The following is a 13,959-nucleotide window of genomic DNA, read 5'->3' as shown; positions in this document are numbered from 1 at the left end:
TAGAATGGTTAATTAATTTGGAATGGAATTTTTTATAGTAGTTTTTAGCAAGTTCATTTACTGTTGGAAGTTTTAAGTCGTTATGGAGAGCTGAATTTGTGATATACCACGGAGCACCGGTTAAGAGTCTTAATGAGATGGATTGAAAGGCTTGGATGGGACGGATGTTAGCAGGTTTCGCTGGGCCCCATATTTGAATACCATAGGTCCATATTGGTCTTATGATAGATTTGTAAATTAATATTTTATTTTTGATTTTAGAAGAGGTCGGAGTAAATGGAGGCGGGAGTTGAGTTGTTTACGTTTATTTTTTGTATGATTTGCCCAGGTTAGCCTTTTGTCTAGAGTGATACCTAGGTATTTAGTTGATTGATGGAGAGGAATTGGTTTGTTATTAAATTTGAGTGAGGGACATTCTTTTTTCTTAAGGGAAAAATTAACCTGAGCGGATTTATTGTCATTAATTTAAATTTTCCAGTTATTTGCCCAAGACTCAATTAAATTTAAGTGCAATTGTAAGTTGTGTGAAGCGGTGTCACGTCTATGTTGTATAACTTGTATAACTTGTATAACTTGTATAATACGCCATGACGCAAATTATGCCATTGATACCATAATGCCATGACAAACGACAATAATTCTGAGCTGTGTTATAAAGGTTGACCCTCTATATTTCTTAGGATACCTACTTTATAATATTTTGCAGTGTTTGGCAAGTTCCTTATAAAAAAAGGAATTCGTTCCGTCCCTTGTTCCTTAAAAAAAAAAAAAGAATTCGTTCCTTTTTTTAGTTCCAAATAAAATAAAAATTCTTATTTAATCACTTATGTTTTTTTTTGTCATATGCATACTTCTTTAATTTTTAATTATAATATATAACTACAAGTATAGGTAGGGACATATTTTATAATTCTATTTTGAGATTTTCTTCAAAATTAAATTGTCGGCTAACGTATGCCGATTGTTTTAACGTCGATACTCGATAACGATCACTAATATTAGCAATATACATTATACACATTAAAAAAAATCTTAATTTCAATTATCTGTGTAAATTATTGAAACTGGAAAGGAACGAACAGTTTTGTTATATTTCCTTGAAAAAAAGAACTAGTTCATTTCCTCGTTCTTTTTTTATAAAAAGGAATTCGTTCCAGGAATCCGTTCCTTCCAAACACTGATATTTTGTATAACTATATCATACTCCCCTCGTCGCCTCAAAAGACGTTGGTGTCGCGACCTCCTAAACTGAAACACCACTCCATGTCCTAACGTCTCGACTCAAAAGGGTCCTATCACTGGATAGCTTCCCTTCTCATGTATCCAAAGCCACTATTATAATAGTAAACATATTTGCTTATTGTATTTTATTATGTACAGATTGTAAATGTTATTTTGTTAATAATAAAAAAAAAAAAAAACTATATCATTAGTTTATTGTTCTATTAGCGTATATTAGGTAGTATAATAGTATAGCTGTATACAACATTTACCGTGTAAGTATTTAATATTAATTGATTTATATAATATGCATAATAGTGTGTGAAAAATGAAAATATTACTGTAGGACTGACATTCTTTGACGCGGTATTGATCGAGAATATCATTTGCCTATAGTTTATACCGACTAAATCCACTATGACGACTATATTTGACACGGGTTTGCTTAGAGAGCTCCCGTTGCCACACACATAATATTTGAAATTAGGCCGTGAATGTGTTGAAATGTAATTTTGTTTAATTTTACATACATTTGACTCCGAAATTAAATGCAGAAAATAACTTTTCAAAATCGTAAATAACAACCATCAAATATTGGCAATAGTGTCCAAGGCCGCAAAAGACTGCTGCAGATCTCTCAAAAAACTATTATATAATACAGAATTTATTGTATTTATTTATTTTTATTTATGATGAAAATCAAACGACAAAAAAATCATATGAAGGTTATGTCATTATTAATTAGCATAAATTATAAAATGCAGCTGAATCGAATACAATTTATATTTCATATAAAATTAAAAATTAAACATTATGATACATAATATCTAACCAGGTAAATATTTCATTTAACGTGAAAAATCGTTATAATTTGAAAAATTATTAACGTTTTTGAAAATATTTCTTTTTACATACCTTTAGGCTTTAATAAGTAGTTACAAGACTAAATTTGAAAAAAAATGATATTTCTTATCATTTTTGAATGACATTTCGAAGCTGTTCAGAGCATTTATCGATTTAAAATCTAGTAGCCTGATACAAATGACACAATTATGTCACAAGTATGAGACAATTGTTTCACAATACCCCCTCTCGGTGCCGCCACTGCTGACTTATACTATATGTACTTGTGAACACAAGAAAAGCATTTTTAATAAAAGAAAGTAAACAGTTCTATAATCAATAATCTTTTGTACGACGACCCCTTACCGCACATACCGGGTGATCCGCGTATAACGCGGGACACTCATCGTTATATCAAAAACTATTGATGTTTTTCAAAATATATATCTTTTACGTAATATAATAACGAATTAAAATAATATATAAACTATGTGTATCATAATCACGATACTAATACAGGTATATTTAGGTCTTTCTCGGCTTCTATACACCTAACCTACTTACACCGCACGACGCATCATTATATACGCGGCCTTTGAAGTATAGTGATTGATGATCCGCAGACGGCAGTTAAACCACAAGTCCGGATCCGAACATGCGTGCTGCATATAATATGCACGTATTCCCGATAAATAAAGCGTTTATTCGGCCATAAAATACGTTCTATCTACGATCGGACAGTGGCGGGTCAGCGTGCGCGTATTACGTTGTACCCACATATATATATATACCTAGGTATACAGTCGATAACCACGTCAGTGGTTTCGCGGTATATACCTACACGTATTGTACACACTGTGTACGTATATAATATATATAGGACATTTTTTTGTTATCTCCCACATCGTGATTTGTTTGTTTGTTTGTTTGTTTGTTTTTTTTTTTTTACCATAATATTTATTTGTTGTACGAACATTTTTCAGCCTGCTGCAGTTCCGTTTCGACGATAAGACCCATAATATTATTATGATGTTGTGTAGTTGTGTTTGGACGCACAATACGTCAATACTGTACATAATATAAACCGACTATATTATTATACGTTCTATTATAATAATAACATGTATGATATTATGGCAGTGAGTTGAATAACAAAACTACATCAATCAATAAAATATGGAGCGCGGACTTGATAGAATAACGAAAAAAAAATGTTTGAAAATTGTTAAAAAAATATATATTTAAGTTCATTAATAAAACAATTTTGAGCACTTACCATACATCATATTACCGTTGGTGGGTTTAATTTTTGGAATTTTCGTAAATAACATGGCCAAGTACAGTGTTGGTTAAAAACATACTGCACTTGGACATATTATTAGACTTTTCATTGTATCGAAGTGGTCCACTAACCAAAGCTTTCCGTCTGTTCTTTTTCTGACGATTGGATTCTAAGAATAAACCAAGTCCGTATACATCAGTATTACCCAGTGTAATAAAAATTGCATTTTATTACTTGTCTCTCGTCTGTATATTTTCCAAGTCATTATATAGATCAGGTCAAGGCCTGAGCCTGACCCGTGGTTTTACCCATGTACGAGTATGATCCCACAAACTGGAAACCAATCAGTTTTGTATTCTAGGTATAATCTGCTGTATAACATGTTATACTACCACATCGTACGTTCGTACTTGACATTATAATAATTAATAATATGTCCGATAAGTATTATCGAACTTTGAAAATTACACAGGTACGACCAGCACTTAGCAGGTCATAATAAAAATCACTAATTTACAACCGATGATGTATGCCTGCACGTGACGAAAATTTCGTCTTTGGGACTGTTGTGCGGCCACTGCCACTTTTCCTGGGATATAGGTAGTACAACTTACTATACTTACTTATAACGCATATAACATTAAAATCGCCCTTAATAAGTAATAAATGATCAGTGATCTATCTACTAAAAATTAAAATAATAGTGGATACCTACTTAATCATATTATATTATAATTAATAACTGATTACTTAACAAATTTTAATTGCAAAAGAATATTAAAAATGCAATAAAAATAATTTTTTGCTGCAGGGTTTTTTTTAAATTGGTATTCGATATCTCGAAAATCTTGAAAATTCTCAAACTATTTTATACTTCCTGGATAACATTTGCAATTTACCTCCCCCCCAAAAAAAAACAACAAAAAACCCACGTTGTTTATTGTATATAACAATAACACATATACATATATAACATAATTTAACTAAATAACTAATTACTTTATGTTTTACACTGTGTTTGGCAAATGTTGTAGCCTTTTGGCTTTTTGTTTGTTATTTGTTCGTATTTTTTATTTGTTTTTAGGGGGCTTAGACCTTAGACCTTAGACTCCCCTATCCCACGTCCACCGATTTTATTAATGCACCAACGACTAGATGAAATAATTATAAAGATTAAAGACTAATGGTTTTTTCACCAAGTCTTCTGAAAAAAGGAATACTAATTATATACTAATTATAAGTATTAACTACCCATATGAAGTTAAAATAATCACTCGCTGTACATTGTTCACACTAGATATCATAATAATAAGTATAAATAATATTATGTACCTTATTATATGTATTGCAAAATAAATAAATTCCGAGTATGGATAAATCCGAAAGAAAAAAATATATAAAAATAATGTTTACACTTATAGACACACGTGTACTCACGTATGATAGTACCTATATATTATATAGATGAGTTAGGTACCTATATATATATATATTACTTTGTGTATACAAATATACAATATTCACTGCATAATGTTATTACATTAGTATTTTGCAGTACACGTCATCATGCAGAGTTGGTGTCACAACAGCAGCTATATAGTATGAACGCTGACTGACGTTTGATGGAATTATAATAAACATTTTAAAATATTACATCCAACGACAATATTTATATATTATTTTATGATTAGAGGGTCAGACATAATATATTATACGTATTTTATTGATCGCTCACGACGATACTATCTGCACTGATCGGAAGATTTTTATGGCTTTATTTTTCTCTGTACGAACTTAGTCGATGTTTCGTAGCTACACATTACCTACTTTATAATAATAATATGTTCGTATCGTATGTATTTATCGTATAGTTGAATTTACTATAAGCGTTATAGATGGATCTTGGATCCTTGAGAGCTGAGAACGATGATAGGTGGTTACGGAAAATAATATAGTTGGACCATCGTCAATTGTTGATTGTTCGACAGTTCGTGCTTTTTTCTTCAGGTACACAATAATATACGAATATATTATTATTTATCATCATAAACACTGAGAGAAAGGAACACACGTGTTGATAGGTAGGTGTACACTTTGTATCTAAACCTATATAATACTATACAACATGCACAATTCGTGACAGTTGAGGAGGAGAGAGGACTAGATAGAGAGAAGAGGGAGGGGCAGTCACCCAAGGCTAAAATCGGGAAAAAAATAAGCAAACTATATATACATAAAATTGCCATAATAATATGTGTTCCTGAATCGTGACCACACGCGAATTTTTATTAATTATTATTTTTACCAATTTATTTTAAATATTCAAATAATAATTTAAAAATTGTTTTTTATTAAATTTGATTAAAAAAAAAATATATAGTAACACATACGTTCCATGATACGTCTTATTGGTACTGCGACACAAGGATAAAGAATATACGCACACTACGTGGGTATATTATAGTATTTGATGTTGTTATTATAATTGAGTAAATAAATAAATTACTGGTGTAAACAAACGATATTAATAGTGTTTAATTATTTTCGGTTTTGATTTATTGTAGCAGTACTTGGAAAATACCCGAAACTTATATTATATTATAATAACATATTACAGTTGTAATAATAGGTATAATTAATATAATGTATTAAAAAAAAAACAAGAACATATCAAACCGTTGTATTCAAAATTTTGCAACTTGTCCAACAATCAGTATCAGTGTCACGATTATAATTTTTTTTTTTAAGGAAGAGGGGGGGGGGGGTTAATTATAAAGAATTATTTTGCAAGTCCCGATAAAATAAATAAAAAATAAATTGTAATTGGTTTGTGTTCACCGATGATACAATTTTAAAGGATCGATATAAATATGAATAAAAATTATACATCAAATACAAGCTTAAGAAAATATACAGATAAATAATAAATTTCATGGTGGTATGGGTGTGGTGGACATAAAACAGTAAAACTTTTTAGGGCATAAATGCATATTTTAAAGTTTTCTAATGCAAAGTCCAAGACATAAAAAGATTTACAACATTGAATGTATCTATTTAGTTTTAATTTTTAATTTAACTTATTACCTAACTTTTTTATTTAGATGCATTTATGAATGTTGTGTATAATTTATTTGTTTTTGTCATGACATTGTAATAATAAGAATAAAATATACCTAGATACATTAATATTATGTGTAATATGTGTTTAAAACCCTGCAAACAGTTTATTTTGTATAAAACACCTCGCGTACAATTATTATACAGCCGTTTTTGATATCAGCTGCCAATAAGCTGATTATTCGATGAATAAATTTGATCGTGAAACCTGGCCTAGACTGAATGAAACTGTTTTTTTTTTATAGACAAAAAATTATGCAGTGTATAATATCAAATATGGTACCTACTATTATTGTATAGTTAGCATAATAAACGGCCCACACACACAGGTGGTCGAAATCATAATAACATTCGTATTATATATTTACATATAGTCTTGACACAACTTTAGGTTCGCGTTGCTCGCATTACAATTTACAATAGGGAGACGGAGTGGCCGAGCGGACTAAGGCGTCGGCTGCGATGCAGCCGACCCGAGTTCGATACCTCGGCCGCGGGTGGCATTTTTCTTCGGGCAAGTCACGGTGTCCGGAGAACAAGTGCCGCCATCCCCCCGTCCGGGGCACGGCAGAAACCTACGGGTGCCCCATTAGAAATTCTGCCAAAACACAACACACACGTGTACCAACCTACCCAATTTAAAAACCTACAGTGCCCTCCCCCACACCTAATGGCCTATGTTGCTGCGGGTTACCCAATAAAAAAAAATTTACAATATACATATATATAATACATGTCGCACCTATATCGATTTCACGAAATATAATCCATATTGTATGATTACGTAAAGTGAAAAAACCGCGGTTCCATTTCGTGAAATGGATTTAAACCTTGTCCATTTCGTAAAACGTACAGTAACGCGATATTGATTAATGTATTTAAGTTTTAGCGCCGTGTAGATGAGATTATAATATTATATGAATCCTTACACACGATAACAGACCGTTTTACATTACATACATTTCATATTATTGTGTGTGTTTGAAGAATTTGCGAAATTCCTTATAGTTGCGGTGCCTCGCATACCTTGACGTCTTTGCACCAACCTAACCTATTGTCGTACTTCAAATTATACCATTAATTTACACATTGTTGTTATAATAATTAGTTGCTTGCATAATTGGCGGGATTTGCTAGAAGGACCGTCTGCCGAACAGCGATACGTATACTTTGGCTGATCGATGAAATATAGAGCAGATCATGGACTGTTTAACCCGTCAGCGCCGCGCTCACCTCGTTATTATTTTGAGAGCCACTTATTTATTTATTACTTGATTCATCTGATATTATTTATACCTCCGATCGAAACATGTTTAAATATACTTTTGCAAATATAATAATTTTATAGATAATTTTCGATTAGATATCGACATGCAATGTTGTTAATATCCATAAATTGAGCATTTCACTCATTCAATAGATCGACCTAATATACTATTTCGTAAACTCGGAACGTTAGACCTATTTTTAAGGAGCACACAATATTCATATGCGTATACTGTATAATAATCAGCAAAATATTCCAGACAACTAGGGCCAAGTTGAATGATAATGATTATATTATGTATAAACAATTATAAATTAATTTTTAGTGGTGAACAATTTATAATTGAGAAAAATTGTAAGAAAATTTTTTGTAAAAGATGGATTGTTGGTTGCAATATTTTATGTTCATTGTATAATAAATAATGATGAAAAAACAACGAGGTGAGCGCAGCGCTCACTCAATACCAATGGTGAGACTCTGCATAGCGATACCAACGACGGGTTGAATTTAAATAATAATTCACTGAATAGGTTTATAATATAATTAGGTACTACGTACAATTTAGAATTTATTGTTAATACATATACATATTAATATAAATAAATATTTAGTCTATACTATTACATCTTGGACTAAGATTCTTATGCATTTGTATATTTTTACTGGTTGGTCATAGAACTTTATTCGAAGTAAGCATGATATTACACAAAATATGTTTCATAAAAGTGTGATTAAAAAGTCTTTTACAACATATTCATTCGTATTTCAACAAGTCATTAGAGCACAATTTTCCAATTTTCCAATTTGGCCTTTTTATGACATGTTTCACTATTTTGTGACTTAAGTAAAAATTGCAAAAACTACGTACAATCACTACAAATGTACGTACTTGCAGACGTACGATTTCAAAAAAATTAAAGTAATGAATTTAATAAAGACTGCCACAATTTAGTAATAGCAAGAAGATAAATTCAAAGTCTACCAATACAATTATTATTTTATATCGTACCTACTATATTTTTCTGCAGTCTAGTACCTACTATAATTTTCATATTATTTTTTGGAAATTAAAATTAGATGTACAATAATAAATAAACATTGCTCTAACTTGTTTTATATTACCTAATTTAAAATCAAAATCATAATCTTTTTTAAAACACGATCATATTTTACCGTAAATTTGGCCATTTTTGGCTCATAGCGCATGTTTTTAAGAATAATAACATATTTCGTGATTTTTTAGTACTTACACATAAATCTAAACTAATAATCATTAATACCTTCTTGATAGACGTCATAATATTATCGATAATGACATAATATATTAAAAATAAAAACGGGGAACTCGGTCAGCTGAATAGGAGGCGTCGAACGGAGGTATACCTATCGTAATTTGGTAAGTCACCCGATAATCCGCGGACATGCATCGTTTCAAGATTAAAAAAAGGTTTGATTTTCGTTTCCGCCAAATACGAATATTTATAGCCTACCGGTAGAATGGACCCCTGGATCGGCTCCTGCCGGGATGTGTACAAGAAGGCCGCGAAAACCACAGCTGTCAGACTTAATTATTAGATAATATAATATATAGAAATACGCCGGAAGACAGGGAAAAAAAATTGCTCTTGCTCGGGTCACAAGAGTACTCGACGAAATTACAAAACCAAACGGCAATATCGCACGCAATTATATTGTAGCTGCAATAGTAACGGGTTTAGACGCGTATTATTATATATGTATGTATATACGAGACCGCGGCGGAAAAGCTCTCGGCGGGAGGGCTGCGGGTCATTAATGCACCCACCCACCCACCCACACCGCAGCGCAAAACATCATGATATAATAACATATAGCTGCAGATTGCGGCGTGTGTCAAGACTTCCAAACCATCCCCGGAGACAAAATAGCGAGAGTATACCACGTAGCTCCTCCACACTTTTATGCGCACCAAAACTACCCCCACCGCTTTCATTTTTTTTTTTCATACAAATGAATAACGTGGTACGATAATATGGCGCTAGTGTACGACTTAAGCGTCAAAGGGATAAAAATACAAATCATTTGCGTCCAAAATTACAGTAAGACATAAGCGTCTGCAATATCCTACAGTAATTATTACCATTTACCTACAATCTGTATACTTACAAATGAATTGCTGTTCGTTGTAGTCTCGCTAAACGGCCGGACCGATTTGAATGAATTTTTTTGTACGCGTTCGGGTGACGCCTCGGACGGTTTAGATTCTCAAATCATCCCCCTAGGTCCAACCAGGGCATGTGCTCAAACGGGGATTTAGAGATTTACGGTGGAAATCTTTGTTTATAAATGGTTGCCATTAAAGCTATTATAATAATAATTATTGGTTGCCGTGAAATCAGTGTATTCGTTCAATGCATTTAATTTTTTTGTACGCTGCGTCTTTGATATTATAATATGTATCGGTTAGGTTAATTCACCGCAGGTGGAATCAAGTAAAAACGACATACTTGGTATAACTTTGATACCTTAGAGTAAAATCATAAAACTTACAGCACGGGGTCCGCGATCTACCGCAGGTAGATTGCCTACCAGATAATATACTGCTGCGAATAAGAATTTTTATTCCGGGCAACAGAAAAGTTAAGATGAATCTAGAACATCATACAACGAATATTAAATAAGGCATTGGACAAAGTTTGAGTCATAATATACAGTTTGTACATTTAACGGGTAACGAAGTGCACGGGATCAGCTAGTATAATATATAATATTACGACATAAGCGACAAAGATATTATATTAAAAAAAAATTATATCATTGGCACCAATATTATACCTATTAATATTTTAAAAGTATAATATTTCAAAATATTCAAAACCGTCAATAATCCTTGATGAAATCATATAATCATAAAAATCTATATCTTTGTTCATCAAATAAAATGCCTTTATTCGTACTTGTTATATATATTATGTATGTATAGGGCGTAGGTTTAAATGAAATAATTTAATGCAATTAATTGAATGCACTGTAATAATACAAAGCTTAATAAAATGCCCTGAAAAATAAAAAGCCAATTTAAATGAATATAATATAAAATACAATTTATATAGGTATACGTTATATTTTGTGTTTCATTATTTTAGCATAGGCAATCAGATGCTATTAATTATTTTCAAATAAAAAACTCCAACAGTTATTAGCAAGTGTTGTTTTGTATAACTGAAGGACATAGGACATATAATATAGGAGCAAACATAATACGTAATAAAAATCGAAATATTAGTAAAAAAAATTATATTAAATTTTTTTTTGAAAGAATTTAAGCAAAGTTTTTATTTAATTTAATTTATTCTCATAAAACACTAGCGGTATCACCCGACTTCTCCGGGGCAAAAATTAACACACCTAAAATCCGGTGCTGCGTATATCGGCGTATCTCGATAATAGACAAAGACAGTACATTTTAACTAATTGTTATAGTAATGTAAAAGTTTAAGATAAATTATATTATATTATTATATTTTCTTAAAACCATAGCGTGGTTACCAGGCAACCGGACCTTGCACAGCACTTTGAAAAAAATCAATTTTCAACAAATAGTTTGTGATCACACTGTGATCATATTATTTTGTTGTTTGAAATTATACCAGGGTTTGAGTTTATTATCTTAAATTTTGGACTGTACATTTGGTATTTTTGAACGATAATGTTATTATTAGTTCCAAATTTAATATCTGAAATGAAGCACACGCAGGTATCTGGGATTTTGGCGATACGATTAATTTTTTTCTTATCTCTTCTTGGCGCTATTTCTCCTACCAGGCGCGGGAGGGAAACGACGACTTAATTTTTATTTTTAAACAATGAAACAATTGCTATAATGTGAACAGTCGCGCATTATTTTGAAAATTATTACATTTTTCCAGAAATATTAATGCGGAATAGGAATACGCGCCCAATTCAAACTTTTACATTGCTCAACCCCAACCCCAAACACTTCGTATGGGCGTCGTTTTTCGGTGAAGTCATACTTATTTCCTTCTGTAGGGTTGGGAGTTTAACTTTTTAATGCACTTATATATATTATATATTATGCCCTCGAAAATAAAGACGTTTACACTAAAAAATTCAAAATTATGTGATTTTAACTTAAAATAAATCCACAGTTATTTTGTTTATGACTTGATATAATATTATGATAGTTACCGATAGATAATAATCATAAAATAAATGTATAAAAAAAAGGTACCTACTCGGTACGTATATCGGTTACCCACCGGCCACTTACCACAACTATTACATTATAATATATGGTATTTTCGTACGTCGATAAAATTTTATTTATCTCATTAGGTATACTTAAACTTGACCTTAAATGTACAGATAGATTACCTTAAATTAAAGTTAGACCAACTAAACATTTTTGTTCCACAATTGGTAGGTATATAAAAGTCAAATACATAATTTTTTCACCGTTCTCCATAAATATGCAATAAAAAAAAAGTTTTAAAACAACTTTATTAATTTCATATGCACTATAAAGCAGGGTTTAAATTTAAAATAAATATATCGTTTTTACGTTTTTTGATATTTAAACGTTATACAATTTTAATGTTTATCGTTATTATACTTTCAAACGTTATTTGATTTTTTCGTTTATCGTTTTTATATTTTTAAGCGTTATTTTAAATTTTGTTTTCTGTTTGACGTTTAATTTTTTAAATTATACTGTTATTTTTGGCATAGATAGGTAATTAACCACACTTTGACGTAAGAACTATCAAATTAGTAGAATTTTGTTGTCCAGGATAGGCAATCATCCTAGTGTTTTTAGTAAGTAGCTATAACTATAGCAATTTAGTGTTAGTCTAGGTGTCATTTATTGCTTCAATATTATGGAATGAATTAAAAATGAAATAATAGATTTTATTAAAAAAAAATATTTATAACAATAATACAATTTAAAATGGCATAATAATGTTAATGTTATATAAGTATTTAGTAAGGTAGGTACGTACACCAAACCACGCGCTTGCAGCTTTGTATCTTATTGAAATTTGAATTACAGAAATAAACTAATATTCTATTCAATTCAATATTTATAAATCAAACAGGGATAAAGTATTTCAAAAATATAAATTACTGTTAACATGGGTTTGCCAACTTTGAATTGTTCATAGTTATAACTTATAAGATTCATACTTATATAGGCTACAAGATTTAAAAATAATACATAGTAATGTTAAGTTCAACGTAAAAAGCACAAACGTTATTTGCAATTTGTTGTGTTACGTTTATTGTTTATTTTTAATCATTAATTAAGATTAATGATATACCTATTATGTTTAACGATATTAGATTATTTTCGTTTTTCGTTTATTTTTTTGCCATTTTTTTCCGCTATAGCGTTATAAATAAGTAACGTTTTGAAGTCCTGCTATAAAGACTAAATTTTGTAAAGTAAAATTTTATATTTAGAATGGTTATGCTTTGAATCAAATTTGTATGTCATTTATATTCCGAATTCCGAATGAAATTCTTCAATATGTGCAAAATCATTGAATTCACAGCACTGCTTTACAATGTCGACTTCTGGCAAGTGGCAACCTATATATTTTTTAATCTCGTATGTACTAAAACAGAATAGATACTGAAATACTTTTTAAAAACGTCGATGCATTTAATAATAGTATTTAATACTGAACAAATATTTTATTTCTATTGACATGGAATTTAAGTGTAATATACTAGTACCCACCCAAATTTCGTCGAGTAGGAACCTACACATTTTTGTCTCTTCAGTCTTCGCCATCACTATTATGGTCTTATACTCTTGTTTAAACTCTTAATGCTATATTATTATTTATAAAAATATAATATTCTGCTACAGTTTGTGAATTCAGAGATAGAATATAGGTACATAGTTATGCGGGCGATTTCGACAACGAACCAGTGGCGTATCTGCGGGGGAGGGGCAATGGGTTAATCCCTCGAGAGTTGGGCCTTGCAGGTTTTATCCTATGTATGTATAACTGTATCTTTAATAATACAATTTATTGTCAAATTAGCATAAGAATAAAATAAAAATGAATAATATTACTGTTGAAAAAAAAATTCAAGAAGTTGATTAATGTGCGGCATGGTGGGAGGGGGGCTCCGTATCTAGAGTTTTAAATTTACTCACCCCTCCTCCCCCTTTACCGAGCTTCAGATACGCCACCATTCATAAACATTTAACGGTTGGTAA

Source organism: Metopolophium dirhodum, chromosome 5, assembly GCF_019925205.1.
Source record: "Metopolophium dirhodum isolate CAU chromosome 5, ASM1992520v1, whole genome shotgun sequence".
Lineage (NCBI taxonomy): Eukaryota > Metazoa > Arthropoda > Insecta > Hemiptera > Aphididae > Metopolophium > Metopolophium dirhodum.
This window is presented reverse-complemented; position numbering follows the sequence as displayed.